This window comes from Protopterus annectens, chromosome 5.part0 (genome assembly GCF_019279795.1).
Source record: "Protopterus annectens isolate FY-2018-M chromosome 5.part0, PAN1.0, whole genome shotgun sequence".
NCBI lineage: Eukaryota > Metazoa > Chordata > Ceratodontiformes > Protopteridae > Protopterus > Protopterus annectens.
The window spans coordinates 1,015,084,575-1,015,097,432 of NC_056735.1; positions in this window are offsets into that span (position 1 = coordinate 1,015,084,575).

The window sequence follows — 12,858 nt, forward strand, 5'->3', positions numbered from 1 at the left end:
TCACACAGGAACCCCACCCAGCCGTCCTGAAGACACTGGACAGTATGAATGTCCCACCAAATACCAAACAAGGTACCACAAATTACCACATAGGTGGTAAACCATTATGTATGGAAGGAGTAACCAGGGACCTAGGGACACAAGTGGACAGTAACCTGTTATGTGACACCCATATTGCCAATGTGGCTAGGAAGACTGTCTACATTTGACATCGTATCAGGAAAGGATTCACATCTACGTCAACAGAGGTCATTGTGCCCCTATACTGTTCTCTAATCACACCCATAATCTAGTACAATGCCTCATATGGGATGTACCTTACCTGACACCTGCAGCAGTTAGAAAGACCTCAAAGGTACCTCACCAAGAGGATAAAGGGTCTCAAATATATGTCATATGCTACCTGGCTGTAGACACCCCAGCTGAATGCAGTCACATACTGCCTACACAGAGGCATTGCATGCCTGTTGTAGAAGGCCATGCCCAACACAGGAGTAATGGACATGCTAAACCCCAGAAAACTCAAATCCATCGGAGCTGTGAGAGTGAGAGATGTCAACCTCAACAAATAATGAAATAGGATGTGCTGGTGGGACAGATACATAAATCAGAGGCTCCCCACACCCTGGACCAGAATCCCACTCCATGTTAGGCAGAGCCCCTCACTGACACTCTTCAACAGGAACCTTGCCAAGTGGATGGATGATTGTAGAGTTACACTGGGGGTCTTCACTGTGTCATGTCCAGACAGAGGCACAGCAAAGCAAATCATAAATGGCCATAATATTCACATAGCAAGGGGTGGAAAAAGCCACATACACTCTGGATAGGCTAACAAATGTCCTAGGGTGGATAGCCTAGTATGAACCTATGAACCTATGAACATACAAATTGTACAGGACACTAAGGATAATCCCAAGGCTTTCACAACTGATGGTAGGAACCATGTTGGGAATTCACAGATATGCTCTGAATCACACAAATATCATAAACACACCCACATATTGCCAACATACATCCTGACAGGTGCAGTGCAAACCCCCAATGCAGAATATCTATCCCAGCAGACTGCTGGGCCCCTGACATTGCAGATGCTGAGGTAACAGCCAACATCTACAAAGCAAAACACACAGCAGCAATGGTATGAGATGGTGTCCTGGGCTTAGTGCAACATGGACTCCAAGATGAATGGAATGCCAAACCACACTACTGCTCAATGTCAGCCTTACCACAGAATATGTACCCAAAGAGCAGTGTACAACAACAGTGGTCCTTCTCAACAAAGGTGTTGCCTGAATGGATACTGAAAACTACTACCCAAGAATCCTGAGAAGCTCGGTCTGCACAGCTATGGAAAGGATCAGCATGTACCACAGACATAAAGATATTGGGGACCTACTGACACCGGACCCTACCCAGTGTGGCTTTCTTAAGTGCAGATCCTGCCCCTCAACATGTTTGACTCAATTGAAACAGTCATTAAGGTCATTGATGAGGGCAATGTGGTCCACACAGCGTAGCTGGACCTTGCAAAGGCTTCTATACAATACCCTACATGTTCATTATAGATAAGCTCACCAGCTTAAATATAAACCCTATGTCAGTAGAGGGTTGCAAACCAGACCAAGGACAGAACAGACATGGTCAGACATGCTGCAGCCATGTCAGACTACAAACCAGATATAACTGGCATCCCACAAGGCTTGGTCCTGGGATCTCCTCGTCTGGTATATATGTCCCATATGTACAGGCAAACATGGAAGGACTGTGTCCGAACATGTTTGCAGAGGACTACAAACTGCTCACCACATATGATCCACCAGCTGACACAAGCACCCCACAAAGGGCCACATGGAAACAGACAACTGGTGCCATAGCCATGTCAGCAAGCTAATTGCAGAAGCGTGTATAGTCAACCCCTGTGGATATACAGTAAGTGCCCACCAATTACCACATAGGTGTTAACCCATTATGTAGTTAACATGTAATGAGAGACCTGGGGACACAAGGTGATAGATATCCTGCATTGGACAAACATGTGCTGTAGTGTTTACAGAAACATACCATATACCCACCTAATCATGAAGGTTGTCAGATCTAGATAAGGGGAGGTCATTGTGGCTCTGCAGTCATCCTTCATCAGCGGTACAATTGACTACAATAGCCCCTGTGGGATGTACCTCAGCAGACATCTCCATCAACCGTAAAGTCCCCAACAATACCTCACCAGGAGTATCAAAGATGATGAAAAAGAGAACACAAAACAGGGTAAGGTATCACCTCATATAGAGAAAATAAAGTCCAAACAAAAAGAGGTAGATACTCCAAGACAATCGAAGCCAACCAGGAAACTACAAATCAGAGTTGAAGTAAAATCCTTTATTCCTTGAACAGTAAGCGCTTTCGCGTTGCTCAGAACGCTTCATCAGACTTTAATAAAAACAGTTGTGCTTACTCCACTTAAATATTCAAAACAACCAATAAAAACAGTAAAAAATGTCACATGAAAAACACTTTGGACTAGTACATGAACAATGAATAAAAAAGGGGGGGGGGATGCCAAGTAGAGAAATATATGCATTATAATAAAAACTCTATATGAAAAAACACATAATGTAGTGTTTATACATATCTATAATAATGTGTGTGTATATAGGAAAATACAAATACATTCATCATGCATCTACATCATTACATGTATATTATCTACTAGCGTCTGAATGGCCTATCTATCAAGAAGGGTTTCAAGGACAATTTATCAAAGAGCTTGCACAGATGCCATGTGTTGCCTGTGTTGCTGGTATCAATAAACATGCTGCACCTTGTACAATCTGAATGGCAGTGAGCTATGCACATGAGAGACCTGAACCCCAGCACTGACTTACATAGGACAAGCTGTACTGCATGATCCATAACACAGAAGCCACCCCCACCCATGAGTGAACCCCCAGTACAGGCTACCCATAGAGTCACTTATCAATCTTCCTCAATAGGAATCTTGATGAGTGGATGGGAGATGGTAGCTTTATCCTGGGTATCACTGTCATGTCACAGGTAGACAGAGGCACAGTATACTAACCATGACATATGTCATGGCAAACTCCACTTACAATGTGTGTTGAAGGACAAACACACTCTCCAACTAGCATTAGACATGGACTAGGGCACATCGCTAGTGTTTGCAAATGTACACCTATGTTGTGGAATACACTACCAATGTTGGACAAGCCTGGTTTAAGTAGTTCATATCTGAACAGAATGCAACATGGTCAGATGTACACAACTGGCCCCTAACCAGGCTGTTGTGCTCACTATCGAAATGTAAAGCAGTGATAGCACTAAAGCCCAGGATACTGTCCACCACAGTCAAAGTATTACCAGTACACTATACAGTACTACAGTGTTAGGTCAGTGTGAAAGGATGTTGACAACTGTATGCAAAGTATCCCATGCAAACACTGCAGGCACAGTATAATCCTGTTGTGTTCACACACAAAGCAGTTGTACAGTAACTACACAACATGACACACAACACACCATAAACGGGTGATATTTGTTGAAGTTCACACTCATCCACAAATGTGGTGGGCTGCAGAGTCCAACATATGGAATGCTCACACTGGGCATGCTCACACACTTTGATAAATGAGACATATGTCAGACAACATGCCATGGGAAGGCTGAACTGGGCATGCTCACACACTTAGGCCAAATCTCAGTTTAGCAGTTGGACACACATATCTGGTATTTTTATGTGTTATTCCAGGAACCAACCACATTACAGCAGTCTGCCCAGTGCACACAGTTAAATGACTACAGAGACATACATGATATAGTGGATCCCTCCCATATGCAAACATCTTCCACAGATGCACACGTTGTTCATACAAACAGGGAATGCTATGGCAATAAAGATGTGCAAACAGTCTACCAGCAACAAATAATGTGCATTTGACAATTAAACATATGGGTGTAGAGGTCAACACTAGGCTGTTTGCCCTAGGGAATGACAGCTTAGCCAGAGTGTGCTTGGTGTCTGCCTCCCCACAGGATGCACATTCCCCTTTCTAAACACCGATGATGTCAGCACCCTATAAGTACAGCAGGAGAAAAGAAGCTTCCCAGTAATGCGAATAGCACGCTCTGCTAATGCTCAGTGTGTGTGTGTGTGTGTGTGTGTGTGTGTGAGTGAGTGGGTTTGGTGTGTGTGTAAATCTGTGGGAGAGAAATGTCCCTTTTGGCAACTAGGAAAACACACTACAGGATGCACATTCTCCTTTCTAAACACCGATGATGTCAGCACTCTATAAGTATAGCAGGAGAAGAAAAACCTCCCTGTAATGTGAATAGCGTGCTCTGCTAATGCGTCTGTCATAACATAGTTAGGTAGGGGTTTGAATCCTGCAAATGCTCAGTGTGTGGGTTGGTGTGTGTGTAAGTCTGTGGGAGAGAAGTGTCCCTTTTGGCAACTAGGTGAACAGACTACAGGATGCACATTTCCCTTTCTAAACACTGATGATGTCAGCACCCTATAAGTACAGCAAGAGAAGTGAGATCTCGTAGTAATGTGAATATCACACTCTGCTATTGTGTCTGTCTCGAGTGTCATAACATAGTCAGATAGGGGTTTGAATCCTGCAAATGACAAGTGTGTGTTTTTGGCTGAGGGGGGTTAGTGTGTGTGAGGACAATGTCCCTTTTGGCAACTAGGTGAACAGACTACAGGATGCACATTTCCCTTTCTAAACACTGATGATGTCAGCACCCTATAAGTACAGCAAGAGAAGAAAAACCTCCCAGTAATGTGAATAGCACACTCTGCTAATGTGTCCGTCTCGAGTGTCATAACATAGTCAGATAGGGGTTTGAATCCTGCAAATGACAAGTGTGTGCTTTTGGTTGAGGGGGGTTAGTGTGTGTGAGGACAATGTCCCTTTTGGCAACTAGGTGAACAGACTACAGGATGCACATTTCCCTTTCTAAACACTGATGATGTCAGTACCCTATAAGTAGAGCAAGAGAAGAAAAACCTCCGAGTAATGCGAATAGCGTGTTCTGCTAATGCGTCCGTCTCAAGTGTCATAATATAGTTGGATAGGGATTTGAATCCTGCAAATGGCAAGTGTGTGTGTTTGTCTGAGGGGGGTTAGTGTGTGTGAGGACAATGTCCCTTTTGGCAACTAGGTGAACAGACTACAGGATGCACATTCCCCTTTCTAAACACTGTTCAGCTGAAGGCCATGGCTCTGGCGCAAGTTGTCTGTTTCTATGATGCCCCTTTGGAAGATGCTTGTGTCAGCTGGAGAGTCGATTATGGTGGCCAGTTCGCAGTCATCTGCATATTTAGTCAGCCACAGTCCGTCCGTGTTGGCCTGTACCTCCAATAAATATATACCAAACAAGAGAGGTCCCAGGACTGAGCCTTGTGGGACACAACTTGTAACTGGTTTGGAGTCTGGCATGGCTCCAGCAATTCTAACCATGTGGGTTCTGTCCATGAGCCACTGTGCAATCCATCTAGTGACATAGGGGCTTATATTTAAGCTGGTGAGCTTCTCTAGAATGCCCAAGTGGGGTATTGTTGTGAAGGCTTTTGCGAGGTCCAGGTAGGCTGTGTGAACCACCTTCCCCTCGTCAATGGCCTTGATGACTGTTTCAAAGAAATCAACCAGGTTAAACCTGGTAGTGCTGGTGTGCTCTCAGTAGCCCTGAACCAGGCATCTGTTACTGCACAGATATCGATGTTCTCCATGCCAAGGAGTGTTTTGGGTGCATGCATCTGGAGGTTTAGACTTCTGGCGTTGGGTAGCATTACTCTTAGTTTCTTATCCCTTGTGATACCTATGAAGATGGGTTTGTCATTTGAGCCTTGCCTAACATAGGCACTATGGGGGTAGCAAGAGCCTTTGCCAATATCTGAAAGCCCAGGGGTGACAGCTGCAGGCCATCCCTAGCGAAGCAGGTAGTTCAACAGAAGATGAATATGTGAAGGTGTAGTGCCTGTGATTAGTTAGCAGTAGCATATATGACTGCTCATGTGGACACATGCCAGGTAAGTCATATGCGCTGTGTCACAGGCAGTGTACATGTGAACAGGACAAACAGTGACATCCTGTCAAGTGGGACATGGACATACATATAGTAAGCTATGCAGATGGCACTAGGAGTCCACAGAAGCTCTATAACTATGCATTGCAGGTGTGATCAGTATTCCAGGGTAATTGCAAGCAAACATGCATGCAAACAAAGCTACAGTAAACAGGGCTGCATGTAGTCCATTGTACAACAAACAAGCTGTACCAGTTCCAGTAGGTAACACTGCAAATATGCAGGCACTATGCACATGTACATGGAAATACACGGGTCAGATGGCTAGGGTCCAGTCTCAGTGCACACAAGTGTACAGACCATGTACTGTCAGGATGTACAATAACTGGATGGAAACCCATGTGCTCATACCTGCAGTAATACACATGTCAATAACAGACACTGAGCCTTCACTCAGTGGTTCCATACTTAGTAGGATGTATGCTACCTGGCCTGCCACCACAGTATCCCTGACATATATGGGGACTCTCCCTCCTGTGACAGTTAGTTGTGTGTGTTGGGGCTGTCTAGCATGGTATGAGATGTGAGCATGCAGTGCTAGGGTGCTCCTGTGTGTCCTGTACCAGTCGTGTAGTACTGCACACATATCAACATCCTCAAACATCTGCATTGCAGAGTCCAGTGTGGGCAACATGCCACTTGCAATTTACATGTCCATCATTGCGTATTACTACATTCATTACCTTATCCCCTGTGCTACCTATGTATGTAGCCTTTTGTTGACATCATTACCACCAGTATGCCAACATGTGCAGATGATACACTATGGTACTTACCATGGGTGTAGACAACAGGACATGACAATCACACACTTACTGCATCAGGCATGCTGTGATATACCCACAATTAATTCAGCACACAGTACTGTTAACAAAATGATACTATTACTACACATCTATGTGGTCAACCTGTGCATCAGCAACATGTTAACCTGTACCTGCACAGTTGTTACAGATTGCAGGAGGTGGCACAGTTTCATCATATGCACAGTGTGTGAACTTGGTATGCCTGAGTCAGCCACCGATACCACTAATTGACATGTATGTGTATGTGTGTTGGTGAGGGACAGCAGTAGAAGGTGGGGCAATGTTGATGCAGTGTGTGCGTGTATGCGGTAGCCCTAGGTGTTGTCAATTCGCATGTGTGTATGGATGCATGCAGTTCCACCTCATGGCTGCCATATACTGGTGTTTGTGGACAGCCACAGACTGTACCTGCCAGGTCATACAGATCAGTGTCTCTGGCCACGGACACGGTACCTGTGCCTTGCAGGGGTGCTACGGACCATATCCAGTACCAACCCAGACTGGGTAATGTCATCAGAAGCAGGTGTTTGTTGACTGGACACAGATTCCTGTCGGGCCCGGCCAGAGCCACGTGCACGTGGTCTCCTGGGGCGGTCTGATGACAGCACAGACCCAGCATTGCTGGGGCTGCTGCTGGCACTAAGGTGGCGGCCGCGGCCCTGTTGTCATCCGCGACGACTGCCAGCTGCTGCTGTTGCTGGCATACGGCCACATCGACGCCTCAACCGCCCACCATCGCCCTGGCTCATGGACATGTAGTTGTGGAACCAGTCTAATATGTCCCCACAACGTCTGTCTATGACATTGGTGAAATCACGGATGGCAGCCGCAATGTCATGCATACTGTCAGTCATGGCTGTGCGACATGCTGTCAGCTCCCTCAGACCCTGTCTGGTGTACCATTCCATACGTGACTGTGCCTGCATGACAGCCCGAAACATAACTGAGGTTGTAAGACCTCTGTGGGCACGTCTGACAGGGGCAGTACGCCCACGGATGCTCCCACGAGAACCCCTGGACATCTGTCTGTGTGGTACCATCTCTGGGCCATGCCCATGGCTGCTGTGTGGGGAGGCATGTGCCACAGATACCACATTACCCTGGTCAATGCCCACTGTATGCTGTCCATCACCTAGGGACATTGGTGACAAAGGGTGTATTGGCAGGATAACTGTGCGCATTGATGGGGTCGACAGCTGTGTACTGTCAATTGGCTGACCAATGGCGGACCCTGGCATACTTTCCTGCGCCATTACACAGATGTCATCATTATCAGTACCCACGGCACCTGATTCAGGTTCTCTGCTACATGACACCAGAGCAGCAACAGAACCTGTGGGAGGGAAACAGGAAACACAGTTTACAATGATTACACATTACCAGTGATGCACACATGCACACATGCATACATGCACAGGTGCACACATGCACACGTGCACACATGCACACATGCACACGTGCACAGGTGCACAGGTGCACACATGCACACATGCACAGGTGCACAGGTGCACACATGCACACGTGCACACATGCACACATGCACGCATGCACAGGTGCACACATGCACACATGCACACATGCACAGGTGCACACATGCACACATGCACACATGCACAGGTGCACACATGCACACATGCACACATGCACACGTGCACAGGTGCACAGGTGCACACATGCACATGCACAGGTGCACAGGTGCACACATGCACACATGCACACATGCACAGGTGCACATGTGCACACATGCACAGGTGCACACATGCACACATGCACAGGTGCACACATGCACACATACACACATGCACAGGTGCACACATGCACACATGCACATATGCACAGGTGCACACATGCACACATGCACAGGTGCACACATGCACACATGCACACATGCACACATGCACAGGTGCACACATACACACATGCACACATGCACACATGCACAGGTGCACACATGCACAGGTGCACACATGCACACATGCACACATGCACACAGTTTCACACAATTGTACAGTACTCAGTATGCGTGATATCAACACACAGACACAGGCACACCTACATGCATACAAAGAGCACTACTAAGTGAGCCAAATAGTACTATTACTATCAACACTATTACAGGAATTGTTAATACACACTCACCAGCATGGATAGGCTGCATTGCTGTTATACCAGAGGGTCCTGCAGACATGAAGAAACTAATGTCAGTGGGCACAACTGTGCCATTGTTACTGAGTATGATACAGGTCAGTAGTACAACAGTCGCCTTTCACAGGTCAGCTGCTAATATTGAGGATATCACACTTGCACATTAAATACTATGGTGACAGCTACAAACCAAGGACACACCTCAGACATGCATTAACTACCAGTGTACACAACAGTCAACTATACATATGGCATATTACCTGCACGCTCACTGTCTTGCTGCTGCGTGGCTCCAGCCTCCATCATAATGCATGTCTGCTGCTGTTGTTGTTGCTGGCGGACTGGAGCCACTACACTCATGAGTAGTCCCTTCAGTCTGGTGAGTGGGGGATGTGTAGCCACCCCACCACCTGTGGCGACCTGTTGCCTGTGGATATCCGATGCACGCTGACGGACATCTCTGATTAAATCACTGCAGTGATGTCGTACCTGCTCATATGTCCTATTATGCGTGCCTATGTCATTTACCCGACGGACAACCTCTTCCCACACTGCAGCCCTCTCCTGCTGATTCTGGCTGGTGCGGAAAACAGTATTGCATAATCCCGCACCAGGCTCTGGTGTATCTCCTCATCCTCAGCTGTGGAGTAGGTGGGATTCCGCTGGTGGGCCATGTACCTGAGAAAGAAAATAACCTGGTATCAGCAATATATGTCAGCAGAATTTGGCACACATACTACACATGCTACTCGACTGTTATGATACAACATATCTCACATATGTAGCATCTGTCTGTCTATTGGTGGATACACATGTAGATGGCCAGGTATCAGTGCTCAGCCAGCAACTGTGCAACAGTACCTGGCACACTCCATACGACATACTACCAAACCCCAGCAGTCAGAACACTGATTCAGGTCAAGAGCACCTCCTCACTCTGGGGGTTTGTATCTAGGTACTGTATGGCCTACATCATCAACTACTGTGAGATGACCACACACTGATTGCCCTGGATATACATATCCCACCTCCACCACCAGCACAAACGACTATATTGCATAACATTACAGATACAAACTTTACACTTTGTAACAGTGACATGGTATCCTTTCAGCCCACTGGGCCAGTGGCAGATACAACCCACAATGCTGACCCCTACACAATTGCTTTCTACATACATCTTCGAGAATGCATGGATCATGCAATCCCATATATGACCAAGACACTCTCCACAAAGGGACAGCATCCTGTCTGGTGGACCCCAGCCATAGACAGATTGTATTACAGAAGATGGAAGCTACTGCAAGACAGAGCATAATTCCATAAAGGGAGGGCATGTCTGAGCAGCACTAGTAAGGATCTATTTTCCATCATACAAACATCCATGGGCAACTTTGAGAGGGAAATCAAGAGGGACACTACAGATAACCAGAAGGCCTTCTTCAGTTATGTTAGCAACCTGGTCAGGATCCATCCTCTATGCCCATAGTTAGTACACAACAACACATATTTCACTGGCACCACAGATATTGACAACATTGTGGCAGACAGGTTCAGTGCAGGTGTCACCCCACCCTCTCCCCCAAAATAAGACATAGTTATCCCAGCTGACTGTAACCTCCCTGTCATCACAGATGTCCAGGTGAGAGCCACCCTCAGGACAGCAGAATACACAACATGAATGGGACCTGATGGTATCCCCAGTTGCATGCTACATAAACTCTGACAGGAGCTAAACACACATATAGAAGTGCTATGTAACACTAGCCTGACTACAGGATATGTACCTGTACACTGGCGCACAGCAGCAGTGGTTCCACTCCACGAAGGAGGCACCTCAACATACCAATACAATACAACACAATACATTACATTACAATACAATACAATACAATATGCTATTGCCCCTGGGACTACAGCAGCATACTGTTCTGCTACCCTGACCATTGTGACACATGTGGTGTGATGGTACCTGCTGCTGTCACACAGTTACACAAGGTGACTCATATGGCATATAACCTATCTGACTAACATTCAGCAGGGGTATGTGTGATATGTACTCATGGGGAGTCTTGCTTCTTAACACTGTGTGGTTTATTGCAGGGTATGTCTTATCTGTGGGTAGGAACTTTTACCTCCACATGTGCACTCTATTGCAGTGGCACGGACGACACACAGCAGACATTTAGGTTGTGGATGGTGTGAGGTGTTACTATGGTTGTTGGACATCTGTCATGGGTGTGACTTACATATGTAAGTCCGGGAGTGGTAACCTCTATGTGGGTAGTATATGTGTACCCTGTGGTGTTGTCAGTCACTGTGCATTGGTAATGTGTTTGAGTGCATTGTCACAGTGTTGTACATGTCACTGTGTCCTTCTCCATATCTGTAGCTGTCATGTGAGGTCCATACCATGGCATCCATTATGTGGTGTGGAGGGGTACACCGACCTACATGTCCATAGCTGACACACCATGTCCGCTGACACATACCATGTGCAGGTATTCCAGGGATAGTGTGCCACTGTGAATATCATTGGGGCCACTATTGTACACATTTATGACCCTGTTCACCCTGACACATGCAGTGGTGGGCAGCCAATCACATATCTGGTGGTTACTGGTGTACTTGATCTGGCATGCGGTATGGTACTCCGGTTTTGACACTGGTGTTCACTCCATGCCTTTGTCACCAGGCACCTGTTGCAATACATCTGTACACATGTGCCTCACTCAGAATTTATATACATCTCTCTCTCATATATATATATATATATATATATATATATATATATATATATATATATGTATATAGATATATCTATATGTATATATATATATATATATATATATATATATATATATATATATATATAAATATATGTCTGTATACATATACACATATATATATTGATGTACATATATTGCTATAGATGTGGAGGGGGGACACAGAGGGGGTGTGAGTGACAGAGGGGGTGGAACAGGCTGTGTTGCAGGTCGTCATATATAGTCATACCTGTAGATAGTCAAATCAGTCTGTCTATGTATATGTATCTAGATATATCTATATCTGTATGTGTGCATTACATAGATATGTTTGTACAATATTCTATCTACATCTGTCTATGTATTCCTACATCTCTCTCTATGTATGTATACATATATGCATATATATATATATATATATATATATATATATATATATATATATATATATACACATACATATGTTGACATACATACGTATCCAAATGTTAGACAGGTATATCAACATATTTGTCTACCATACTGTATACACACACTAACATACTGCTAAACATACATAACTGTGAAACCTACTTTGTACATGGCACTACAACCTACAATCAACCAACATTGATATGTGCACATAGATGCTCTCACATACAAATGTATGTACAGCCTTCACTGATAGTTGCTGTATGTCCCCTGCCCTTTACACATCTTCATATACATATGGATACTGACCAATGACACATATGGAGGGTTCACAGTATGTAGACCTTTATAGTATTACTTTACATTACATGTGTTTGTCACAGCTGCTTGTGTTGCCATCTGGTTCTCTGTCCTGCTGCTCCACTTCCCAGTTGTCAGCTTTCAGGTAGCTGTTGCTGAACAATTTGTTTGTGTCTGCTTAATTGCAATTTTCTTTGTCTCTGTCTCTCTCTCTCTCTCTCTGTCTGTCTGTCTGTCTCTCACGTCCTTCTCAGGGTGCAATGAAAGTATTGCATGTGTGGACTGGGAGTACAGCATAATTTTGTAGGTATCTGCATATGCCC